Below are 25,670 nucleotides of genomic sequence, written 5' to 3'. Positions count from 1 at the left end.
TAAGGGGACGCTTTCTTGACCAAGTGACACCTGAGAAGACATGAGAAGGGTGAGGCGGCATCAGTCAGCTGCAAACTAAACAGAGGGACACTTCCTGCAGAGGGGCAGCACGGGCAATGCGCCGTTGTAAGTATGCAGGCCTGAGAGGAGGCCACTGTGGGCAGGATGATTGAGAATGAAAGGAAGGAGCTGCAAGACGAGGCCGCAGAGATCACGCTCCACCCTGCCCAGGGGATGCCCTGCCCTGCGGACTAGCACACCCAGAGAGAGAGTACCAGTGCACAGCCAGATGAGGAGCCTGCTCGAGGATGCAAGCCAACGCTGCTTCTTTCACCAAGAAAGTCTTGCCTGGTAAACTAAACAGCGTATCCATAGAGCGGACACGTGATTTACATTCTGAAGCAGGCGCCCCGCCTTACGGAACGGCGACGGTTCTCAGGGGGGCCGGGCAGGAGCCGCTCCGCGCGTCTGTCCCAGGGACCCACCCGCCTGCGGGACCTCCGGCCGCCTCGCAGGAAGCTACGACGCCCAGTCCCACGGCTACCTGTGCAGCGAGGTGTACTCCGCGGACGCGTGCCACACACACTTCAAGTGGGAGGGCGGCCTGAGTGGCAAGGCGAGAGGCCGGCCTGCCGCTCAGACCAAGAAGGCGCTCTTCGGCCTGGGCCTAGGTGCTTGCGCCGCCCCCCTGGGCCTACCGGGCTCTGAGGGCCCTGCCCTGGACCCCCAGCCCCCCACCCACGCCCTTGGTTCAGTCACAGCAGAGGTGGCCACACCCACACCCTCTGTGACCTCCGCGTTCCACCCTCCTGCAGCCCCGCCCGCCCCCCTCCGCCGGTTGCCCTGGGCTACCGAAGCTGCATTCTGGGGCCAGGGGGTTCCCAGGAGGCCAAGGGAAGACACGATGGCCTTCAATGAGTCGCAGAGGCCTTACGTGGCCTTGTGTGGTTGGGCTCACCTCTTACGTTTCAGTGAACTCTGCGAGAGGACAGGGACCTGCAGCCTCACAGTTGGGCTCCACGGTAAGGTGTGCGGGACAGACCTCAAACTGACCCACGGCATGGAGCAACACCCGCCATCAAGAGGTCTACAAGAGAGCCGCTGCAGCTAGCCCACAGGTCCGAGAAAACTAGATTCTTCTTTATGTAAGTGAGTTTTGGGGAGATTTGTTGCAAAGCATTATCACAGCAAGAGCCGACGAGTACAACATTCTCCAAATCACTGCCATGTCCACGGCTGCCACCGTGCCTACGTGTAAGGCAACTGTGTCCTCGAACTTTGAGAACTCCTGAATGAATTCTCGGTGCCTCTCCAACACAATGTACGTGGCTAAGGTGTCCCCAGATAACTTCACTAACGTACCACCGAGACCGCCCTAAGCTTTCATTAAACGCAATGCGACGCTCTTTCTATTCGTTTTCTGTTTCTACGTAGGTAAAATGCTTTCCGTCAATCTAAAAGGATGGAAAATTGGCACAAAACACTCTGTGCATAGTTGTTTTTCACAAAGGAAAATCACAAACGAAACAGGCATTTCACCGGGTGTAGAGCACTAACGCCCCCTAGTGCCTCTAAATGCCAAGTGAACAGAGGCGCTTAATTAAATATCGAATCCCAGCTCTCTCCGCTTGAGAGGGAGAGCAAGCCATTCTCAAGTGGAGGAGGGATGTTTTCAGCAGCTATCTGCAACATTCTCTGGACCTGGCCACTGTGTAGCTACAAAGAAACCTTTTGTCTGAGGAAACTAACTAAAGAAACTTGGAAGTGGAAAAAGCGAGAAAGAATGAGACAATACCCTTATCTTGGTGACTCATTCACTTATTCGGTCACTTACCAAAGCAAATATCCACTACGTGTAGAGAGTACTGTGCTGAAAACCGCACAGGACACGGAGACGTACCCCCATTCGCAGGGAGGTTAGATACCAGAGAGGGAGACAAGATGTAGATTACCTTACGGCAGTTCCGCACCTGTCTTGTTAAACTGTTTACAGCTTCAGGGGAGAGAAGGGATCCAGAAATCGCTTGGATTCTCAGTGAAGTCTTCGCAGAGACGGAGGTGCAAAATAGGTGGACTGGAAGAAACAAAAAAATTAACCTCGTGGGTAGATATGAAACGGAGCAGAGGTGCACAGATATGTAGACCCCGTTCTTTCTTGAAACGTCTAGAAAGTGAAACTGAAGCCAAATTACGGAGGGGCTGGAGTGTCAGTCTTAGAAGCTTGGCCGTACGGGGTTGACAGCGGGTGCCACGGACGGCTCGGAAGAGGGCAAGGGCATAACCCAAGAGCCCTGGGAGGTGTAGGAGAGGTCGCAGCGAGGGAGGTAGAAAGGCATGCGATTCTCCGAAGCAGTCACCGTAACCCAGGTGTAAACTCATAAACGGTAGACGCGGAGTAAGGGCGACACAGACGGCAGGGAGGAGTACGAGGGACACTAGAAAGGAAAACGGTCGGAGCTTCACCAGGGATTGGGTGCATTCCTTTCTCCCTCTAACAGAGGTTATCAGTAACCGGGCTAGTCGCTGGGAATCAAGAGTAAGCAAAACAGGCGTGATCTCTTCTTCCTCACGGACCACGGGGTAAACTTACCTACCTGAAACTGGATGCGAAAGGCGATGACGGCCATAAGCGAGAGGTGCGTGGTGTCACGTGAGCTACGGTAGGGAGACGAGATGAGTTGAGTAGGTAAGGGGACGCTTTCTTGACCAAGTGACACCTGAGAAGACATGAGAAGGGTGAGGCGGCATCAGTCGGCTGCAAACTAAACAGAGGGACACTTCCTGCAGAGGGGCAGCACGGGCAATGCGCCGTTGTAAGTATGCAGGCCTGAGAGGAGGCCACTGTGGGCAGGATGATTGAGAATGAAAGGAAGGAGCTGCAAGACGAGGCCGCAGAGATCACGCTCCACCCTGCCCAGGGGATGCCCTGCCCTGCGGACTAGCACACCCAGAGAGAGAGTACCAGTGCACAGCCAGATGACAAGCCTGCTCGACGATGCAAGCCAACGCTGCTTCTTTCACCAAGAAAGTCTTGCCTGGTAAACTAAACAGCGTATCCATAGAGCGGACACGTGATTTACATTCTGAAGCAGGCGCCCCGCCTTACGGAACGGCGACGGTTCTCAGGGGGGCCGGGCAGGAGCCGCTCCGCGCGTCTGTCCCAGGGACCCACCCGCCTGCGGGACCTCCGGCCGCCTCGCAGGAAGCTACGACGCCCAGTCCCACGGCTACCTGTGCAGCGAGGTGTACTCCGCGGACGCGTGCCACACACACTTCAAGTGGGAGGGCGGCCTGAGTGGCAAGGCGAAAGGCCGGCCTGCCGCGCAGACCAAGAAGGTGCTCTTCGGCCTGGGCCTAGGTGCTTGCGCCGCCCCCCTGGGCCTACTGGGCTCTGAGGGCCCTGCCCTGGACACCCAGCCCCCCACCCACACCCTCTGTGACCTCCGCGTTCCACCCTCCTGCAGCCCCGCCCGCCCCCCTCCGCCGGTTGCCCTGGGCTACCGAAGCTGCATCCTGGGGCCAGGGGATTCCCAGGAGGCCAAGGGAAGACACGATGGCCTTCAATGAGTCGCAGAGGCCTTACGTGGCCTTGTGTGGTTGGGCTCACCTCTTACGTTTCAGTGAACTCTGCGAGAGGACAGGGACCTGCAGCCTCACAGTTGGGCTCCACGGTAAGGTGTGCGGGACAGACCTCAAACTGACCCACGGCATGGAGCAACACCCGCCATCGAGAGGTCTACAAGAGAGCCGCTGCAGCTAGCCCACAGGTCCGAGAAAACTAGATTCTTCTTTATGTAAGTGAGTTTTGGGGAGATTTGTTGCAAAGCATTATCACAGCAAGAGCCGACTAGTACAACATTCTCCAAATCACTGCCATGTCCACGGCTGCCACCGTGCCTACGTGTAAGGCAACTGTGTCCTCGAACTTTGAGAACTCCTGAATGAATTCTCGGTGCCTCTCCAACACAATGTACGTGGCTAAGGTGTCCCCAGATAACTTCACTAACGTACCACCGAGACCGCCCTAAGCTTTCATTAAACGCAATGCGACGCTCTTTCTATTCGTTTTCTGTTTCTACGTAGGTAAAATGCTTTCCGTCAATCTAAAAGGATGGAAAATTGGCACAAAACACTCTGTGCATAGTTGTTTTTCACAAAGGAAAATCACAAACGAAACAGGCATTTCACCGGGTGTAGAGCACTAACGCCCCGTAGTGCCTCTAAATGCCAAGTGAACAGAGGCGCTTAATTAAATATCGAATCCCAGCTCTCTCCGCTTGAGAGGGAGAGCAAGCCATTCTCAAGTGGAGGAGGGATGTTTTCAGCAGCTATCTGCAACATTCTCTGGACCTGGCCACTGTGTAGCTACAAAGAAACCTTTTGTCTGAGGAAACTAACTAAAGAAACTTGGAAGTGGAAAAAGCGAGAAAGAATGAGACAATACCCTTATCATGGTGACTCATTCACTTATTCGGTCACTTACCAAATCAAATATCCACTACGTGTAGAGAGTACTGTGCTGAAAACCGCACAGGACACGGAGACATACCCCCATTCGCAGGGAGGTTAGATACCAGAGAGGGAGACAAGATGTAGATTACCTTACGGCAGTTCCGCACCTGTCTTGTTAAACTGTTTACAGCTTCAGGGGAAAGAAGGGATCCAGAAATCGCTTGGATTCTCAGTGAAGTCTTCGCAGAGACGGAGGTGCAAAATAGGTGGACTGGAAGAAACAAAAAAATTAACCTCGTGGGTAGATATGAAACGGAGCAGAGGTGCACAGATATGTAGACCCCGTTCTTTCTTGAAACGTCTAGAAAGTGAAACTGAAGCCAAATTACGGAGGGCCTGGAGTGTCAGTCTTAGGAGCTTGGCCGTACGGGGTTGACAGCGGGTGCCACGGACGGCTCGGAAGAGGGCAAGGGCATAACCCAAGAGCCCTGGGAGGTGTAGGAGAGGTCGCAGCGAGGGAGGTAGAAAGGCATGCGATTCTCCGAAGCAGTCACCGTAACCCAGGTGTAAACTCATAAACGGTAGACGCGGAGTAAGGGCGACACAGACGGCAGGGAGGAGTACGAGGGACACTAGAAAGGAAAACGGTCGGGGCTTCACCAGGGATTGGGTGCATTCCTTTCTCCCTCTAACAGAGGTTATCAGTAACCGGGCTAGTCGCTGGGAATCAAGAGTAAGCAAAACAGGCGTGATCTCTTCTTCCTCACGGGCCACGGGGTAAACTTACCTACCTGAAACTGGATGCGAAAGGCGATGACGGCCATAAGCGAGAGGTGCGTGGTGTCACGTGAGCTACGGTAGGGAGACGAGATGAGTTGAGTAGGTAAGGGGACGCTTTCTTGACCAAGTGACACCTGAGAAGACATGAGAAGGGTGAGGCGGCATCAGTCAGCTGCAAACTAAACAGAGGGACACTTCCTGCAGAGGGGCAGCACGGGCAATGCGCCGTTGTAAGTATGCAGGCCTGAGAGGAGGCCACTGTGGGCAGGATGATTGAGAATGAAAGGAAGGAGCTGCAAGACGAGGCCGCAGAGATCACGCTCCACCCTGCCCAGGGGATGCCCTGCCCTGCGGACTAGCACACCCAGAGAGAGAGTACCAGTGCACAGCCAGATGACAAGCCTGCTCGAGGATGCAAGCCAACGCTGCTTCTTTCACCAAGAAAGTCTTGCCTGGTAAACTAAACAGCGTATCCATAGAGCGGACACGTGATTTACATTCTGAAGCAGGCGCCCCGCCTTACGGAACGGCGACGGTTCTCAGGGGGGCCGGGCAGGAGCCGCTCCGCGCGTCTGTCCCAGGGACCCACCCGCCTGCGGGACCTCCGGCCGCCTCGCAGGAAGCTACGACGCCCAGTCCCACGGCTACCTGTGCAGCGAGGTGTACTCCGCGGACGCGTGCCACACACACTTCAAGTGGGAGGGCGGCCTGAGTGGCAAGGCGAGAGGCCGGCCTGCCGCGCAGACCAAGAAGGCGCTCTTCGGCCTGGGCCTAGGTGCTTGAGACGCCCCCCTGGGCCTACCGGGCTCTGAGGGCCCTGCCCTGGACCCCCAGCCCCCCACCCACGCCCTTGGTTCAGTCACAGCAGAGGTGGCCACACCCACACCCTCTGTGACCTCCGCGTTCCACCCTCCTGCAGCCCCGCCCGCCCCCCTCCGCCGGTTGCCCTGGGCTACCGAAGCTGCATCCTGGGGCCAGGGGGTTCCCAGGAGGCCAAGGGAAGACACGATGGCCTTCAATGAGTCGCAGAGGCCTTACGTGGCCTTGTGTGGTTGGGCTCACCTCTTACGTTTCAGTGAACTCTGCGAGAGGACAGGGAGCTGCAGCCTCACAGTTGGGCTCCACGGTAAGGTGTGCGGGACAGACCTCAAACTGACCCACGGCATGGAGCAACACCCGCCATCGAGAGGTCTACAAGAGAGCCGCTGCAGCTAGCCCACAGGTCCGAGAAAACTAGATTCTTCTTTATGTAAGTGAGTTTTGGGGAGATTTGTTGCAAAGCATTATCACAGCAAGAGCCGACTAGTACAACATTCTCCAAATCACTGCCATGTCCACGGCTGCCACCGTGCCTACGTGTAAGGCAACCGTGTCCTCGAACTTTGAGAACTCCTGAATGAATTCTCGGTGCCTCTCCAACACAATGTACGTGGCTAAGGTGTCCCCAGATAACTTCACTAACGTACCACCGAGACCGCCCTAAGCTTTCATTAAACGCAATGCAACGCTCTTTCTATTCCTTTTCTGTTTCTACGTAGGTAAAATGCTTTCCGTCAATCTAAAAGGATGGAAAATTGGCACAAAACACTCTGTGCATAGTTGTTTTTCACAAAGGAAAATCACAAACGAAACAGGCATTTCACCGGGTGTAGAGCACTAACGCCCCCTAGTGCCTCTAAATGCCAAGTGAACAGAGGCGCTTAATTAAATATCGAATCCCAGCTCTCTCCGCTTGAGAGGGAGAGCAAGCCATTCTCAAGTGGAGGAGGGATGTTTCCAGCAGCTATCTGCAACATTCTCTGGACCTGGCCACTGTGTAGCTACAAAGAAACCTTTTGTCTGAGGAAACTAACTAAAGAAACTTGGAAGTGGAAAAAGCGAGAAAGAATGAGACAATACCCTTATCTTGGTGACTCATTCACTTATTCGGTCACTTACCAAATCAAATATCCACTACGTGTAGAGAGTACTGTGCTGAAAACCGCACAGGACACGGAGACGTACCCCCATTCGCAGGGAGGTTAGATACCAGAGAGGGAGACAAGATGTAGATTACCTTACGGCAGTTCCGCACCTGTCTTGTTAAACTGTTTACAGCTTCAGGGGAGAGAAGGGATCCAGAAATCGCTTGGATTCTCAGTGAAGTCTTCGCAGAGACGGAGGTGCAAAATAGGTGGACTGGAAGAAACAAAAAAATTAACCTCGTGGGTAGATATGAAACGGAGCAGAGGTGCACAGATATTTAGACCCCGTTCTTTCTTGAAACGTCTAGAAAGTGAAACTGAAGCCAAATTACGGAGGGCCTGGAGTGTCAGTCTTAGGAGCCTGGCCGTACGGGGTTGACAGCGGGTGCCACGGACGGCTCGGAAGAGGGCAAGGGCATAACCCAAGAGCCCTGGGAGGTGTAGGAGAGGTCGCAGCGAGGGAGGTAGAAAGGCATGCGATTCTCCGAAGCAGTCACCGTAACCCAGGTGTAAACTCATAAACGGTAGACGCGGAGTAAGGGCGACACAGACGGCAGGGAGGAGTACGAGGGACACTAGAAAGGAAAACGGTCGGGGCTTCACCAGGGATTGGGTGCATTCCTTTCTCCCTCTAACAGAGGTTATCAGTAACCGGGCTAGTCGCTGGGAATCAAGAGTAAGCAAAACAGGCGTGATCTCTTCTTCCTCACGGACCACGGGGTAAACTTACCTACCTGAAACTGGATGCGAAAGGCGATGACGGCCATAAGCGAGAGGTGCGTGGTGTCACGTGAGCTACGGTAGGGAGACGAGATGAGTTGAGTAGGTAAGGGGACGCTTTCTTGACCAAGTGACACCTGAGAAGACATGAGAAGGGTGAGGCGGCATCAGTCGGCTGCAAACTAAACAGAGGGACACTTCCTGCAGAGGGGCAGCACGGGCAATGCGCCGTTGTAAGTATGCAGGCCTGAGAGGAGGCCACTGTGGGCAGGATGATTGAGAATGAAAGGAAGGAGCTGCAAGACGAGGCCGCAGAGATCACGCTCCACCCTGCCCAGGGGATGCCCTGCCCTGCGGACTAGCACACCCAGAGAGAGAGTACCAGTGCACAGCCAGATGACAAGCCTGCTCGACGATGCAAGCCAACGCTGCTTCTTTCACCAAGAAAGTCTTGCCTGGTAAACTAAACAGCGTATCCATAGAGCGGACACGTGATTTACATTCTGAAGCAGGCGCCCCGCCTTACGGAACGGCGACGGTTCTCAGGGGGGCCGGGCAGGAGCCGCTCCGCGCGTCTGTCCCAGGGACCCACCCGCCTGCGGGACCTCCGGCCGCCTCGCAGGAAGCTACGACGCCCAGTCCCACGGCTACCTGTGCAGCGAGGTGTACTCCGCGGACGCGTGCCACACACACTTCAAGTGGGAGGGCGGCCTGAGTGGCAAGGCGAAAGGCCGGCCTGCCGCGCAGACCAAGAAGGCGCTCTTCGGCCTGGGCCTAGGTGCTTGCGCCGCCCCCCTGGGCCTACTGGGCTCTGAGGGCCCTGCCCTGGACACCCAGCCCCCCACCCACACCCTCTGTGACCTCCGCGTTCCACCCTCCTGCAGCCCCGCCCGCCCCCCTCCGCCGGTTGCCCTGGGCTACCGAAGCTGCATCCTGGGGCCAGGGGATTCCCAGGAGGCCAAGGGAAGACACGATGGCCTTCAATGAGTCGCAGAGGCCTTACGTGGCCTTGTGTGGTTGGGCTCACCTCTTACGTTTCAGTGAACTCTGCGAGAGGACAGGGACCTGCAGCCTCACAGTTGGGCTCCACGGTAAGGTGTGCGGGACAGACCTCAAACTGACCCACGGCATGGAGCAACACCCGCCATCGAGAGGTCTACAAGAGAGCCGCTGCAGCTAGCCCACAGGTCCGAGAAAACTAGATTCTTCTTTATGTAAGTGAGTTTTGGGGAGATTTGTTGCAAAGCATTATCACAGCAAGAGCCGACTAGTACAACATTCTCCAAATCACTGCCATGTCCACGGCTGCCACCGTGCCTACGTGTAAGGCAACTGTGTCCTCGAACTTTGAGAACTCCTGAATGAATTCTCGGTGCCTCTCCAACACAATGTACGTGGCTAAGGTGTCCCCAGATAACTTCACTAACGTACCACCGAGACCGCCCTAAGCTTTCATTAAACGCAATGCGACGCTCTTTCTATTCGTTTTCTGTTTCTACGTAGGTAAAATGCTTTCCGTCAATCTAAAAGGATGGAAAATTGGCACAAAACACTCTGTGCATAGTTGTTTTTCACAAAGGAAAATCACAAACGAAACAGGCATTTCACCGGGTGTAGAGCACTAACGCCCCCTAGTGCCTCTAAATGCCAAGTGAACAGAGGCGCTTAATTAAATATCGAATCCCAGCTCTCTCCGCTTGAGAGGGAGAGCAAGCCATTCTCAAGTGGAGGAGGGATGTTTTCAGCAGCTATCTGCAACATTCTCTGGACCTGGCCACTGTGTAGCTACAAAGAAACCTTTTGTCTGAGGAAACTAACTAAAGAAACTTGGAAGTGGAAAAAGCGAGAAAGAATGAGACAATACCCTTATCATGGTGACTCATTCACTTATTCGGTCACTTACCAAATCAAATATCCACTACGTGTAGAGAGTACTGTGCTGAAAACCGCACAGGACACGGAGACATACCCCCATTCGCAGGGAGGTTAGATACCAGAGAGGGAGACAAGATGTAGATTACCTTACGGCAGTTCCGCACCTGTCTTGTTAAACTGTTTACAGCTTCAGGGGAAAGAAGGGATCCAGAAATCGCTTGGATTCTCAGTGAAGTCTTCGCAGAGACGGAGGTGCAAAATAGGTGGACTGGAAGAAACAAAAAAATTAACCTCGTGGGTAGATATGAAACGGAGCAGAGGTGCACAGATATGTAGACCCCGTTCTTTCTTGAAACGTCTAGAAAGTGAAACTGAAGCCAAATTACGGAGGGCCTGGAGTGTCAGTCTTAGGAGCTTGGCCGTACGGGGTTGACAGCGGGTGCCACGGACGGCTCGGAAGAGGGCAAGGGCATAACCCAAGAGCCCTGGGAGGTGTAGGAGAGGTCGCAGCGAGGGAGGTAGAAAGGCATGCGATTCTCCGAAGCAGTCACCGTAACCCAGGTGTAAACTCATAAACGGTAGACGCGGAGTAAGGGCGACACAGACGGCAGGGAGGAGTACGAGGGACACTAGAAAGGAAAACGGTCGGGGCTTCACCAGGGATTGGGTGCATTCCTTTCTCCCTCTAACAGAGGTTATCAGTAACCGGGCTAGTCGCTGGGAATCAAGAGTAAGCAAAACAGGCGTGATCTCTTCTTCCTCACGGGCCACGGGGTAAACTTACCTACCTGAAACTGGATGCGAAAGGCGATGACGGCCATAAGCGAGAGGTGCGTGGTGTCACGTGAGCTACGGTAGGGAGACGAGATGAGTTGAGTAGGTAAGGGGACGCTTTCTTGACCAAGTGACACCTGAGAAGACATGAGAAGGGTGAGGCGGCATCAGTCAGCTGCAAACTAAACAGAGGGACACTTCCTGCAGAGGGGCAGCACGGGCAATGCGCCGTTGTAAGTATGCAGGCCTGAGAGGAGGCCACTGTGGGCAGGATGATTGAGAATGAAAGGAAGGAGCTGCAAGACGAGGCCGCAGAGATCACGCTCCACCCTGCCCAGGGGATGCCCTGCCCTGCGGACTAGCACACCCAGAGAGAGAGTACCAGTGCACAGCCAGATGACAAGCCTGCTCGAGGATGCAAGCCAACGCTGCTTCTTTCACCAAGAAAGTCTTGCCTGGTAAACTAAACAGCGTATCCATAGAGCGGACACGTGATTTACATTCTGAAGCAGGCGCCCCGCCTTACGGAACGGCGACGGTTCTCAGGGGGGCCGGGCAGGAGCCGCTCCGCGCGTCTGTCCCAGGGACCCACCCGCCTGCGGGACCTCCGGCCGCCTCGCAGGAAGCTACGACGCCCAGTCCCACGGCTACCTGTGCAGCGAGGTGTACTCCGCGGACGCGTGCCACACACACTTCAAGTGGGAGGGCGGCCTGAGTGGCAAGGCGAGAGGCCGGCCTGCCGCGCAGACCAAGAAGGCGCTCTTCGGCCTGGGCCTAGGTGCTTGCGCCGCCCCCCTGGGCCTACCGGGCTCTGAGGGCCCTGCCCTGGACCCCCAGCCCCCCACCCACGCCCTTGGTTCAGTCACAGCAGAGGTGGCCACACCCACACCCTCTGTGACCTCCGCGTTCCACCCTCCTGCAGCCCCGCCCGCCCCCCTCCGCCGGTTGCCCTGGGCTACCGAAGCTGCATCCTGGGGCCAGGGGGTTCCCAGGAGGCCAAGGGAAGACACGATGGCCTTCAATGAGTCGCAGAGGCCTTACGTGGCCTTGTGTGGTTGGGCTCACCTCTTACGTTTCAGTGAACTCTGCGAGAGGACAGGGAGCTGCAGCCTCACAGTTGGGCTCCACGGTAAGGTGTGCGGGACAGACCTCAAACTGACCCACGGCATGGAGCAACACCCGCCATCGAGAGGTCTACAAGAGAGCCGCTGCAGCTAGCCCACAGGTCCGAGAAAACTAGATTCTTCTTTATGTAAGTGAGTTTTGGGGAGATTTGTTGCAAAGCATTATCACAGCAAGAGCCGACTAGTACAACATTCTCCAAATCACTGCCATGTCCACGGCTGCCACCGTGCCTACGTGTAAGGCAACCGTGTCCTCGAACTTTGAGAACTCCTGAATGAATTCTCGGTGCCTCTCCAACACAATGTACGTGGCTAAGGTGTCCCCAGATAACTTCACTAACGTACCACCGAGACCGCCCTAAGCTTTCATTAAACGCAATGCAACGCTCTTTCTATTCCTTTTCTGTTTCTACGTAGGTAAAATGCTTTCCGTCAATCTAAAAGGATGGAAAATTGGCACAAAACACTCTGTGCATAGTTGTTTTTCACAAAGGAAAATCACAAACGAAACAGGCATTTCACCGGGTGTAGAGCACTAACGCCCCCTAGTGCCTCTAAATGCCAAGTGAACAGAGGCGCTTAATTAAATATCGAATCCCAGCTCTCTCCGCTTGAGAGGGAGAGCAAGCCATTCTCAAGTGGAGGAGGGATGTTTTCAGCAGCTATCTGCAACATTCTCTGGACCTGGCCACTGTGTAGCTACAAAGAAACCTTTTGTCTGAGGAAACTAACTAAAGAAACTTGGAAGTGGAAAAAGCGAGAAAGAATGAGACAATACCCTTATCTTGGTGACTCATTCACTTATTCGGTCACTTACCAAATCAAATATCCACTACGTGTAGAGAGTACTGTGCTGAAAACCGCACAGGACACGGAGACGTACCCCCATTCGCAGGGAGGTTAGATACCAGAGAGGGAGACAAGATGTAGATTACCTTACGGCAGTTCCGCACCTGTCTTGTTAAACTGTTTACAGCTTCAGGGGAGAGAAGGGATCCAGAAATCGCTTGGATTCTCAGTGAAGTCTTCGCAGAGACGGAGGTGCAAAATAGGTGGACTGGAAGAAACAAAAAAATTAACCTCGTGGGTAGATATGAAACGGAGCAGAGGTGCACAGATATTTAGACCCCGTTCTTTCTTGAAACGTCTAGAAAGTGAAACTGAAGCCAAATTACGGAGGGCCTGGAGTGTCAGTCTTAGGAGCCTGGCCGTACGGGGTTGACAGCGGGTGCCACGGACGGCTCGGAAGAGGGCAAGGGCATAACCCAAGAGCCCTGGGAGGTGTAGGAGAGGTCGCAGCGAGGGAGGTAGAAAGGCATGCGATTCTCCGAAGCAGTCACCGTAACCCAGGTGTAAACTCATAAACGGTAGACGCGGAGTAAGGGCGACACAGACGGCAGGGAGGAGTACGAGGGACACTAGAAAGGAAAACGGTCGGGGCTTCACCAGGGATTGGGTGCATTCCTTTCTCCCTCTAACAGAGGTTATCAGTAACCGGGCTAGTCGCTGGGAATCAAGAGTAAGCAAAACAGGCGTGATCTCTTCTTCCTCACGGGCCACGGGGTAAACTTACCTACCTGAAACTGGATGCGAAAGGCGATGACGGCCATAAGCGAGAGGTGCGTGGTGTCACGTGAGCTACGGTAGGGAGACGAGATGAGTTGAGTAGGTAAGGGGACGCTTTCTTGACCAAGTGACACCTGAGAAGAGATGAGAAGGGTGAGGCGGCATCAGTCAGCTGCAAACTAAACAGAGAGACACTTCCTGCAGAGGGGCAGCACGGGCAATGCGCCGTTGTAAGTATGCAGGCCTGAGAGGAGGCCACTGTGGGCAGGATGATTGAGAATGAAAGGAAGGAGCTGCAAGATGAGGCCGCAGAGATCACGCTCCACCCTGCCCAGGGGATGCCCTGCCCTGCGGACTAGCACACCCAGAGAGAGAGTACCAGTGCACAGCCAGATGAGAAGCCTGCTCGAGGATGCAAGCCAACGCTGCTTCTTTCACCAAGAAAGTCTTGCCTGGTAAACTAAACAGCGTATCCATAGAGCGGACACGTGATTTACATTCTGAAGCAGGCGCCCCGCCTTACGGAACGGCGACGGTTCTCAGGGGGGCCGGGCTGGAGCCGCTCCGCGCGTCTTTCCCAGGGACCCACCCGCCTGCGGGACCTCCGGCCGCCTCGCAGGAAGCTACGACGCCAAGTCCCACGGCTACCTGTGCAGCGAGGTGTACTCCGCGGACGCGTGCCACACACACTTCAAGTGGGAGGGCGGCCTGAGTGGCAAGGCGAGAGGCCGGCCTGCCACGCAGACCAAGAAGGCGCTCTTCGGCCTGGGCCTAGGTGCTTGCGCCGCCCCCCTGGGCCTACCGGGCTCTGAGGGCCCTGCCCTGGACCCCCAGCCCCCCACCCACGCCCTTGGTTCAGTCACAGCAGAGGTGGCCACACCCACACCCTCTGTGACCTCCGCGTTCCACCCTCCTGCAGCCCCGCCCGCAGCCCTCCGCCGGTTGCCCTGGGCTACCGAAGCTGCATCCTGGGGCCAGGGGATTCCCAGGAGGCCAAGGGAAGACACGATGGCCTTCAATGAGTCGCAGAGGCCTTACGTGGCCTTGTGTGGTTGGGCTCACCTCTTACGTTTCAGTGAACTCTGCGAGAGGACAGGGAGCTGCAGCCTCACAGTTGGGCTCCACGGTAAGGTGTGCGGGACAGACCTCAAACTGACCCACGGCATGGAGCAACACCCGCCATCGAGAGGTCTACAAGAGAGCCGCTGCAGCTAGCCCACAGGTCCGAGAAAACTAGATTCTTCTTTATGTAAGTGAGTTTTGGGGAGATTTGTTGCAAAGCATTATCACAGCAAGAGCCGACTAGTACAACATTCTCCAAATCACTGCCATGTCCACGGCTGCCACCGTGCCTACGTGTAAGGCAACTGTGTCCTCGAACTTTGAGAACTCCTGAATGAATTCTCGGTGCCTCTCCAACACAATGTACGTGGCTAAGGTGTCCCCAGATAACTTCACTAACGTACCACCGAGACCGCCCTAAGCTTTCATTAAACGCAATGGGACGCTCTTTCTATTCGTTTTCTGTTTCTACGTAGGTAAAATGCTTTCCGTCAATCTAAAAGGATGGAAAATTGGCACAAAACACTCTGTGCATAGTTGTTTTTCACAAAGGAAAATCACAAACGAAACAGGCATTTCACCGGGTGTAGAGCACTAACGCCCCCTAGTGCCTCTAAATGCCAAGTGAACAGAGGCGCTTAATTAAATATCGAATCCCAGCTCTCTCCGCTTGAGAGGGAGAGCAAGCCATTCTCAAGTGGAGGAGGGATGTTTTCAGCAGCTATCTGCAACATTCTCTGGACCTGGCCACTGTGTAGCTACAAAGAAACCTTTTGTCTGAGGAAACTAACTAAAGAAACTTGGAAGTGGAAAAAGCGAGAAAGAATGAGACAATACCCTTATCTTGGTGACTCATTCACTTATTCGGTCACTTACCAAATCAAATATCCACTACGTGTAGAGAGTACTGTGCTGAAAACCGCACAGGACACGGAGACGTACCCCCATTCGCAGGGAGGTTAGATACCAGAGAGGGAGACAAGATGTAGATTACCTTACGGCAGTTCCGCACCTGTCTTGTTAAACTGTTTACAGCTTCAGGGGAGAGAAGGGATCCAGAAATCGCTTGGATTCTCAGTGAAGTCTTCGCAGAGACGGAGGTGCAAAATAGGTGGACTGGAAGAAACAAAAAAATTAACCTCGTGGGTAGATATGAAACGGAGCAGAGGTGCACAGATATTTAGACCCCGTTCTTTCTTGAAACGTCTAGAAAGTGAAACTGAAGCCAAATTACGGAGGGCCTGGAGTGTCAGTCTTAGGAGCTTGGCCGTACGGGGTTGACAGCGGGTGCCACGGACGGCTCGGAAGAGGGCAAGGGCATAACCCAAGAGCCCTGGGAGGTGTAGGAGAGGTCGCAGCGAGGGAGGTAGAAAGGCATGCGATTCTCCGAAGCAGTCACCGTAACCCAGGTGTAAACTCATAAACGGTAGACGCGGAGTAAGGGCGACACAGACGGCAGGGAGGAGTACGAGGGACACTAGAAAGGAAAACGGTCGGGGCTTCACCAGGGATTGGGTGCATTCCTTTCTCCCTCTAACAGAGGTTATCAGTAACCGGGCTAGTCGCTGGGAATCAAGAGTAAGCAAAACAGGCGTGATCTCTTCTTCCTCACGGGCCACGGGGTAAACTTACCTACCTGAAACTGGATGCGAAAGGCGATGACGGCCATAAGCGAGAGGTGCGTGGTGTCACGTGAGCTACGGTAGGGAGACGAGATGAGTTGAGTAGGTAAGGGGACGCTTTCTTGACCAAGTGACACCTGAGAAGACATGAGAAGGGTGAGGCGGCATCAGTCAGCTGCAAACTAAACAGAGGGACACTTCCTGCAGAGGGGCAGCACGGGCAATGCGCCGTTGTAAGTATGCAGGCCTGAGAGGAGGCCACTGTGGGCAGGATGATTGAGAATGAAAGGAAGGAGCTGCAAGACGAGGCCGCAGAGATCACGCTCCACCCTGCCCAGGGGATGCCCTGCCCTGCGGACTAGCACACCCAGAGAGAGAGTACCAGTGCACAGCCAGATGACAAGCCTGCTCGACGATGCAAGCCAACGCTGCTTCTTTCACCAAGAAAGTCTTGCCTGGTAAACTAAACAGCGTATCCATAGAGCGGACACGTGATTTACATTCTGAAGCAGGCGCCCCGCCTTACGGAACGGCGACGGTTCTCAGGGGGGCCGGGCAGGAGCCGCTCTGCGCGTCTGTCCCAGGGACCCACCCGCCTGCGGGACCTCCGGCCGCCTCGCAGGAAGCTACGACGCCCAGTCCCACGGCTACCTGTGCAGCGAGGTGTACTCCGCGGACGCGTGCCACACACACTTCAAGTGGTTGGGCGGCCTGAGTGGCAAGGCGAGAGGCCTGCCTGCCGCGCAGACCAAGAAGGCGCTCTTCGGCCTGGGCCTAGGTGCTTGCGCCGCCCCCCTGGGCCTACCGGGCTCTGAGGGCCCTGCCCTGGACCCCCAGCCCCCCACCCACGCCCTTGGTTCAGTCACAGTAAAGGTGGCCACACCCACACCCTCTGTGACCTCTGCGTTCCACCCTCCTGCAGCCCCGCCCGCCCCCCTCCACCGGTTGCCCTGGGCTACCGAAGCTGCATCCTGGGGCCAGGGGGTTCCCAGGAGGCCAAGGGAAGACACGATGGCCTTCAATGAGTCGCAGAGGCCTTACGTGGCCTTGTGTGGTTGGGCTCACCTCTTACGTTTCAGTGAACTCTGCGAGAGGACAGGGACCTGCAGCCTCACAGTTGGGCTCCACGGTAAGGTGTGCGGGACAGACCTCAAACTGACCCACGGCATGGAGCAACACCCGCCATCGAGAGGTCTACAAGAGAGCCGCTGCAGCTAGCCCACAGGTCCGAGAAAACTAGATTCTTCTTTATGTAAGTGAGTTTTGGGGAGATTTGTTGCAAAGCATTATCACAGCAAGAGCCGACTAGTACAACATTCTCCAAATCACTGCCATGTCCACGGCTGCCACCGTGCCTACGTGTAAGGCAACTGTGTCCTCGAACTTTGAGAACTCCTGAATGAATTCTCGGTGCCTCTCCAACACAATGTACGTGGCTAAGGTGTCCCCAGATAACTTCACTAACGTACCACCGAGACCGCCCTAAGCTTTCATTAAACGCAATGCGACGCTCTTTCTATTCGTTTTCTGTTTCTACGTAGGTAAAATGCTTTCCGTCAATCTAAAAGGATGGAAAATTGGCACAAAACACTCTGTGCATAGTTGTTTTTCACAAAGGAAAATCACAAACGAAACAGGCATTTCACCGGGTGTAGAGCACTAACGCCCCCTAGTGCCTCTAAATGCCAAGTGAACAGAGGCGCTTAATTAAATATCGAATCCCAGCTCTCTCCGCTTGAGAGGGAGAGCAAGCCATTCTCAAGTGGAGGAGGGATGTTTTCAGCAGCTATCTGCAACATTCTCTGGACCTGGCCACTGTGTAGCTACAAAGAAACCTTTTGTCTGAGGAAACTAACTAAAGAAACTTGGAAGTGGAAAAAGCGAGAAAGAATGAGACAATACCCTTATCATGGTGACTCATTCACTTATTCGGTCACTTACCAAATCAAATATCCACTACGTGTAGAGAGTACTGTGCTGAAAACCGCACAGGACACGGAGACATACCCCCATTCGCAGGGAGGTTAGATACCAGAGAGGGAGACAAGATGAAGATTACCTTACGGCAGTTCCGCACCTGTCTTGTTAAACTGTTTACAGCTTCAGGGGAGAGAAGGGATCCAGAAATCGCTTGGATTCTCAGTGAAGTCTTCGCAGAGACGGAGGTGCAAAATAGGTGGACTGGAAGAAACAAAAAAATTAACCTCGTGGGTAGATATGAAACGGAGCAGAGGTGCACAGATATTTAGACCCCGTTCTTTCTTGAAACGTCTAGAAAGTGAAACTGAAGCCAAATTACGGAGGGCCTGGAGTGTCAGTCTTAGGAGCTTGGCCGTACGGGGTTGACAGCGGGTGCCACGGACGGCTCGGAAGAGGGCAAGGGCATAACCCAAGAGCCCTGGGAGGTGTAGGAGAGGTCGCAGCGAGGGAGGTAGAAAGGCATGCGATTCTCCGAAGCAGTCACCGTAACCCAGGTGTAAACTCATAAACGGTAGACGCGGAGTAAGGGCGACACAGACGGCAGGGAGGAGTACGAGGGACACTAGAAAGGAAAACGGTCGGGGCTTCACCAGGGATTGGGTGCATTCCTTTCTCCCTCTAACAGAGGTTATCAGTAACCGGGCTAGTCGCTGGGAATCAAGAGTAAGCAAAACAGGCGTGATCTCTTCTTCCTCACGGGCCACGGGGTAAACTTACCTACCTGAAACTGGATGCGAAAGGCGATGACGGCCATAAGCGAGAGGTGCGTGGTGTCACGTGAGCTACGGTAGGGAGACGAGATGAGTTGAGTAGGTAAGGGGACGCTTTCTTGACCAAGTGACACCTGAGAAGACATGAGAAGGGTGAGGCGGCATCAGTCAGCTGCAAACTAAACAGAGGGACACTTCCTGCAGAGGGGCAGCACGGGCAATGCGCCGTTGTAAGTATGCAGGCCTGAGAGGAGGCCACTGTGGGCAGGATGATTGAGAATGAAAGGAAGGAGCTGCAAGACGAGGCCGCAGAGATCACGCTCCACCCTGCCCAGGGGATGCCCTGCCCTGCGGACTAGCACACCCAGAGAGAGAGTACCAGTGCACAGCCAGATGAGAAGCCTGCTCGAGGATGCAAGCCAACGCTGCTTCTTTCACCAAGAAAGTCTTGCCTGGTAAACTAAACAGCGTATCCATAGAGCGGACACGTGATTTACATTCTGAAGCAGGCGCCCCGCCTTACGGAACGGCGACGGTTCTCAGGGGGGCCGGGCAGGAGCCGCTCCGCGCGTCTGTCCCAGGGACCCACCCGCCTGCGGGACCTCCGGCCGCCTCGCAGGAAGCTACGACGCCCAGTCCCACGGCTACCTGTGCAGCGAGGTGTACTCCGCGGACGCGTGCCACACACACTTCAAGTGGGAGGGCGGCCTGAGTGGCAAGGCGAGAGGCCGGCCTGCCGCGCAGACCAAGAAGGCGCTCTTCGGCCTGGGCCTAGGTGCTTGAGCCGCCCCCCTGGGCCTACCGGGCTCTGAGGGCCCTGCCCTGGACCCCCAGCCCCCCACCCACGCCCTTGGTTCAGTCACAGCAGAGGTGGCCACACCCACACCCTCTGTGACCTCCGCGTTCCACCCTCCTGCAGCCCCGCCCGCCCCCCTCCGCCAGTTGCCCTGGGCTACCGAAGCTGCATCCTGGGGCCAGGGGGTTCCCAGGAGGCCAAGGGAAGACACGATGGCCTTCAATGAGTCGCAGAGGCCTTACGTGGCCTTGTGTGGTTGGGCTCACCTCTTACGTTTCAGTGAACTCTGCGAGAGGACAGGGACCTGCAGCCTCACAGTTGGGCTCCACGGTAAGGTGTGCGGGACAGACCTCAAACTGACCCACGGCATGGAGCAACACCCGCCATCGAGAGGTCTACAAGAGAGCCGCTGCAGCTAGCCCACAGGTCCGAGAAAACTAGATTCTTCTTTATGTAAGTGAGTTTTGGGGAGATTTGTTGCAAAGCATTATCACAGCAAGAGCCGACTAGTACAACATTCTCCAAATCACTGCCATGTCCACGGCTGCCACCGTGCCTACGTGTAAGGTAACTGTGTCCTCGAACTTTGAGAACTCCTGAATGAATTCTCGGTGCCTCTCCAACACAATGTACGTGGCTAAGGTGTCCCCAGATAACTTCACTAACGTACCACCGAGACCGCCCTAAGCTTTCATTAAACGCAATGCAACGCTCTTTCTATTCGTTTTCTGTTTCTACGTAGGTAAAATGCTTTCCGTCAATCTAAAAGGATGGAAAATTGGCACAAAACACTCTGTGCATAGTTGTTTTTCACAAAGGAAAATCACAAACGAAACAGGCATTTCACCGGGTGTAGAGCACTAACGCCCCCTAGTGCCTCTAAATGCCAAGTGAACAGAGGCGCTTAATTAAATATCGAATCCCAGCTCTCTCCGCTTGAGAGGGAGAGCAAGCCATTCTCAAGTGGAGGAGGGATGTTTTCAGCAGCTATCTGCAACATTCTCTGGACCTGGCCACTGTGTAGCTACAAAGAAACCTTTTGTCTGAGGAAACTAACTAAAGAAACTTGGAAGTGGAAAAAGCGAGAAAGAATGAGACAATACCCTTATCATGGTGACTCATTCACTTATTCGGTCACTTACCAAATCAAATATCCACTACGTGTAGAGAGTACTGTGCTGAAAACCGCACAGGACACGGAGACGTACCCCCATTCGCAGGGAGGTTAGATACCAGAGAGGGAGACAAGATGTAGATTACCTTACGGCAGTTCCGCACCTGTCTTGTTAAACTGTTTACAGCTTCAGGGGAGAGAAGGGATCCAGAAATCGCTTGGATTCTCAGTGAAGTCTTCGCAGAGACGGAGGTGCAAAATAGGTGGACTGGAAGAAACAAAAAAATTAACCTCGTGGGTAGATATGAAACGGAGCAGAGGTGCACAGATATTTAGACCCCGTTCTTTCTTGAAACGTCTAGAAAGTGAAACTGAAGCCAAATTACGGAGGGCCTGGAGTGTCAGTCTTAGGAGCTTGGCCGTACGGGGTTGACAGCGGGTGCCACGGACGGCTCGGAAGAGGGCAAGGGCATAACCCAAGAGCCCTGGGAGGTGTAGGAGAGGTCGCAGCGAGGGAGGTAGAAAGGCATGCGATTCTCCGAAGCAGTCACCGTAACCCAGGTGTAAACTCATAAACGGTAGACGCGGAGTAAGGGCGACACAGACGGCAGGGAGGAGTACGAGGGACACTAGAAAGGAAAACGGTCGGGGCTTCACCAGGGATTGGGTGCATTCCTTTCTCCCTCTAACAGAGGTTATCAGTAACCGGGCTAGTCGCTGGGAATCAAGAGTAAGCAAAACAGGCGTGATCTCTTCTTCCTCACGGGCCACGGGGTAAACTTACCTACCTGAAACTGGATGCGAAAGGCGATGACGGCCATAAGCGAGAGGTGCGTGGTGTCACGTGAGCTACGGTAGGGAGACGAGATGAGTTGAGTAGGTAAGGGGACGCTTTCTTGACCAAGTGACACCTGAGAAGACATGAGAAGGGTGAGGCGGCATCAGTCAGCTGCAAACTAAACAGAGGGACACTTCCTGCAGAGGGGCAGCACGGGCAATGCGCCGTTGTAAGTATGCAGGCCTGAGAGGAGGCCACTGTGGGCAGGATGATTGAGAATGAAAGGAAGGAGCTGCAAGACGAGGCCGCAGAGATCACGCTCCACCCTGCCCAGGGGATGCCCTGCCCTGCGGACTAGCACACCCAGAGAGAGAGTACCAGTGCACAGCCAGATGACAAGCCTGCTCGAGGATGCAAGCCAACGCTGCTTCTTTCACCAAGAAAGTCTTGCCTGGTAAACTAAACAGCGTATCCATAGAGCGGACACGTGATTTACATTCTGAAGCAGGCGCCCCGCCTTACGGAACGGCGACGGTTCTCAGGGGGGCCGGGCAGGAGCCGCTCCGTGCGTCTGTCCCAGGGACCCACCCGCCTGCGGGACCTCCGGCCGCCTCGCAGGAAGCTACGACGCCCAGTCCCACGGCTACCTGTGCAGCGAGGTGTACTCCGCGGACGCGTGCCACACACACTTCAAGTGGGAGGGCGGCCTGAGTGGCAAGGCGAGAGGCCGGCCTGCCGCGCAGACCAAGAAGGCGCTCTTCGGCCTGGGCCTAGGTGCTTGAGCCGCCCCCCTGGGCCTACCGGGCTCTGAGGGCCCTTCCCTGGACCCCCAGACCCCCACCCACGCCCTTGGTTCAGTCACAGCAGAGGTGGCCACACCCACACCCTCTGTGACCTCCGCGTTCCACCCTCCTGCAGCCCCGCCCGCCCCCCTCCGCCGGTTGCCCTGGGCTACCGAAGCTGCATCCTGGGGCCAGGGGGTTCCCAGGAGGCCAAGGGAAGACACGATGGCCTTCAATGAGTTGCAGAGGCCTTACGTGGCCTTGTGTGGTTGGGCTCACCTCTTACGTTTCAGTGAACTCTGCGAGAAGACAGGGACCTGCAGCCTCACAGTTGGGCTCCACGGTAAGGTGTGCGGGACAGACCTCAAACTGACCCACGGCATGGAGCAACACCCGCCATCGAGAGGTCTACAAGAGAGCCGCTGCAGCTAACCCACAGGTCCGAGAAAACTAGATTCTTCTTTATGTAAGTGAGTTTTGGGGAGATTTGTTGCAAAGCATTATCACAGCGAGAGCCGACTAGTACAACATTCTCCAAATCACTGCCATGTCCACGGCTGCCACCGTGCCTACGTGTAAGGCAACTGTGTCCTCGAACTTTGAGAACTCCTGAATGAATTCTCGGTGCCTCTCCAACACAATGTACGTGGCTAAGGTGTCCCCAGATAACTTCACTAACGTACCACCGAGACCGCCCTAAGCTTTCAGTAAACGCAATGCGACGCTCTTTCTATTCGTTTTCTGTTTCTACGTAGGTAAAATGCTTTCCGTCAATCTAAAAGGATGGAAAATTGGCACAAAACACTCTGTGCATAGTTGTTTTTCACAAAGGAAAATCACAAACGAAACAGGCATTTCACCGGGTGTAGAGCACTAACGCCCCCTAGTGCCTCTAAATGCCAAGTGAACAGAGGCGCTTAATTAAATATCGAATCCCAGCTCTCTCCGCTTGAGAGGGAGAGCAAGCCATTCTCAAGTGGAGGAGGGATGTTTTCAGCAGCTATCTGCAACATTCTCTGGACCTGGCCACTGTGTAGCTACAAAGAAACCTTTTGTCTGAGGAAACTAACTAAAGAAACTTGGAAGTGGAAAAAGCGAGAAAGAATGAGACAATACCCTTATCTTGGTGACTCATTCACTTATTCGGTCACTTACCAAATCAAATATCCACTACGTGTAGAGAGTACTGTGCTGAAAACCGCACAGGACACGGAGACGTACCCCCATTCGCAGGGAGGTTAGATACCAGAGAGGGAGACAAGATGTAGATTACCTTACGGCAGTTCCGCACCTGTCTTGTTAAACTGTTTACAGCTTCAGGGGAGAGAAGGGATCCAGAAATCGCTTGGATTCTCAGTGAAGTCTTCGCAGAGACGGAGGTGCAAAATAGGTGGACTGGAAGAAACAAAAAAATTAACCTCGTGGGTAGATATGAAACGGAGCAGAGGTGCACAGATATTTAGACCCTGTTTTTTCTTGAAACGTCTAGAAAGTGAAACTGAAGCCAAATTACGGAGGGCCTGGAGTGTCAGTCTTAGGAGCCTGGCCGTACGGGGTTGACAGCGGGTGCCACGGACGGCTCGGAAGAGGGCAAGGGCATAACCCAAGAGCCCTGGGAGGTGTAGGAGAGGTCGCAGCGAGGGAGGTAGAAAGGCATGCGATTCTCCGAAGCAGTCACCGTAACCCAGGTGTAAACTCATAAACGGTAGACGCGGAGTAAGGGCGACACAGACGGCAGGGAGGAGTACGAGGGACACTAGAAAGGAAAACGGTCGGGGCTTCACCAGGGATTGGGTGCATTCCTTTCTCCCTCTAACAGAGGTTATCAGTAACCGGGCTAGTCGCTGGGAATCAAGAGTAAGCAAAACAGGCGTGATCTCTTCTTCCTCACGGGCCACGGGGTAAACTTACCTACCTGAAACTGGATGCGAAAGGCGATGACGGCCATAAGCGAGAGGTGCGTGGTGTCACGTGAGCTACGGTAGGGAGACGAGATGAGTTGAGTAGGTAAGGGGACGCTTTCTTGACCAAGTGACACCTGAGAAGACATGAGAAGGGTGAGGCGGCATCAGTCAGCTGCAAACTAAACAGAGGGACACTTCCTGCAGAGGGGCAGCACGGGCAATGCGCCGTTGTAAGTATGCAGGCCTGAGAGGAGGCCACTGTGGGCAGGATGATTGAGAATGAAAGGAAGGAGCTGCAAGACGAGGCCGCAGAGATCACGCTCCACCCTGCCCAGGGGATGCCCTGCCCTGCGGACTAGCACACCCAGAGAGAGAGTACCAGTGCACAGCCAGATGACAAGCCTGCTCGAGGATGCAAGCCAACGCTGCTTCTTTCACCAAGAAAGTCTTGCCTGGTAAACTAAACAGCGTATCCATAGAGCGGACACGTGATTTACATTCTGAAGCAGGCGCCCCGCCTTACGGAACGGCGACGGTTCTCAGGGGGGCCGGGCAGGAGCCGCTCCGTGCGTCTGTCCCAGGGACCCACCCGCCTGCGGGACCTCCGGCCGCCTCGCAGGAAGCTACGACGCCCAGTCCCACGGCTACCTGTGCAGCGAGGTGTACTCCGCGGACGCGTGCCACACACACTTCAAGTGGGAGGGCGGCCTGAGTGGCAAGGCGAGAGGCCGGCCTGCCGCGCAGACCAAGAAGGCGCTCTTCGGCCTGGGCCTAGGTGCTTGAGCCGCCCCCCTGGGCCTACCGGGCTCTGAGGGCCCTTCCCTGGACCCCCAGACCCCCACCCACGCCCTTGGTTCAGTCACAGCAGAGGTGGCCACACCCACACCCTCTGTGACCTCCGCGTTCCACCCTCCTGCAGCCCCGCCCGCCCCCCTCCGCCGGTTGCCCTGGGCTACCGAAGCTGCATCCTGGGGCCAGGGGGTTCCCAGGAGGCCAAGGGAAGACACGATGGCCTTCAATGAGTTGCAGAGGCCTTACGTGGCCTTGTGTGGTTGGGCTCACCTCTTACGTTTCAGTGAACTCTGCGAGAGGACAGGGACCTGCAGCCTCACAGTTGGGCTCCACGGTAAGGTGTGCGGGACAGACCTCAAACTGACCCACAGCATGGAGCAACACCCGCCATCGAGAGGTCTACAAGAGAGCCGCTGCAGCTAACCCACAGGTCCGAGAAAACTAGATTCTTCTTTATGTAAGTGAGTTTTGGGGAGATTTGTTGCAAAGCATTATCACAGCGAGAGCCGACTAGTACAACATTCTCCAAATCACTGCCATGTCCACGGCTGCCACCGTGCCTACGTGTAAGGCAACTGTGTCCTCGAACTTTGAGAACTCCTGAATGAATTCTCGGTGCCTCTCCAACACAATGTACGTGGCTAAGGTGTCCCCAGATAACTTCACTAACGTACCACCGAGACCGCCCTAAGCTTTCAGTAAACGCAATGCGACGCTCTTTCTATTCGTTTTCTGTTTCTACGTAGGTAAAATGCTTTCCGTCAATCTAAAAGGATGGAAAATTGGCACAAAACACTCTGTGCATAGTTGTTTTTCACAAAGGAAAATCACAAACGAAACAGGCATTTCACCGGGTGTAGAGCACTAACGCCCCC

Source organism: Leucopleurus acutus, assembly GCF_964270905.1.
Source record: "Leucopleurus acutus genome assembly, chromosome: 2".
In the NCBI taxonomy this organism is placed as follows: Eukaryota; Metazoa; Chordata; class Mammalia; order Artiodactyla; family Delphinidae; genus Leucopleurus; species Leucopleurus acutus.
Note: the sequence above shows the minus strand (reverse complement) of the source record.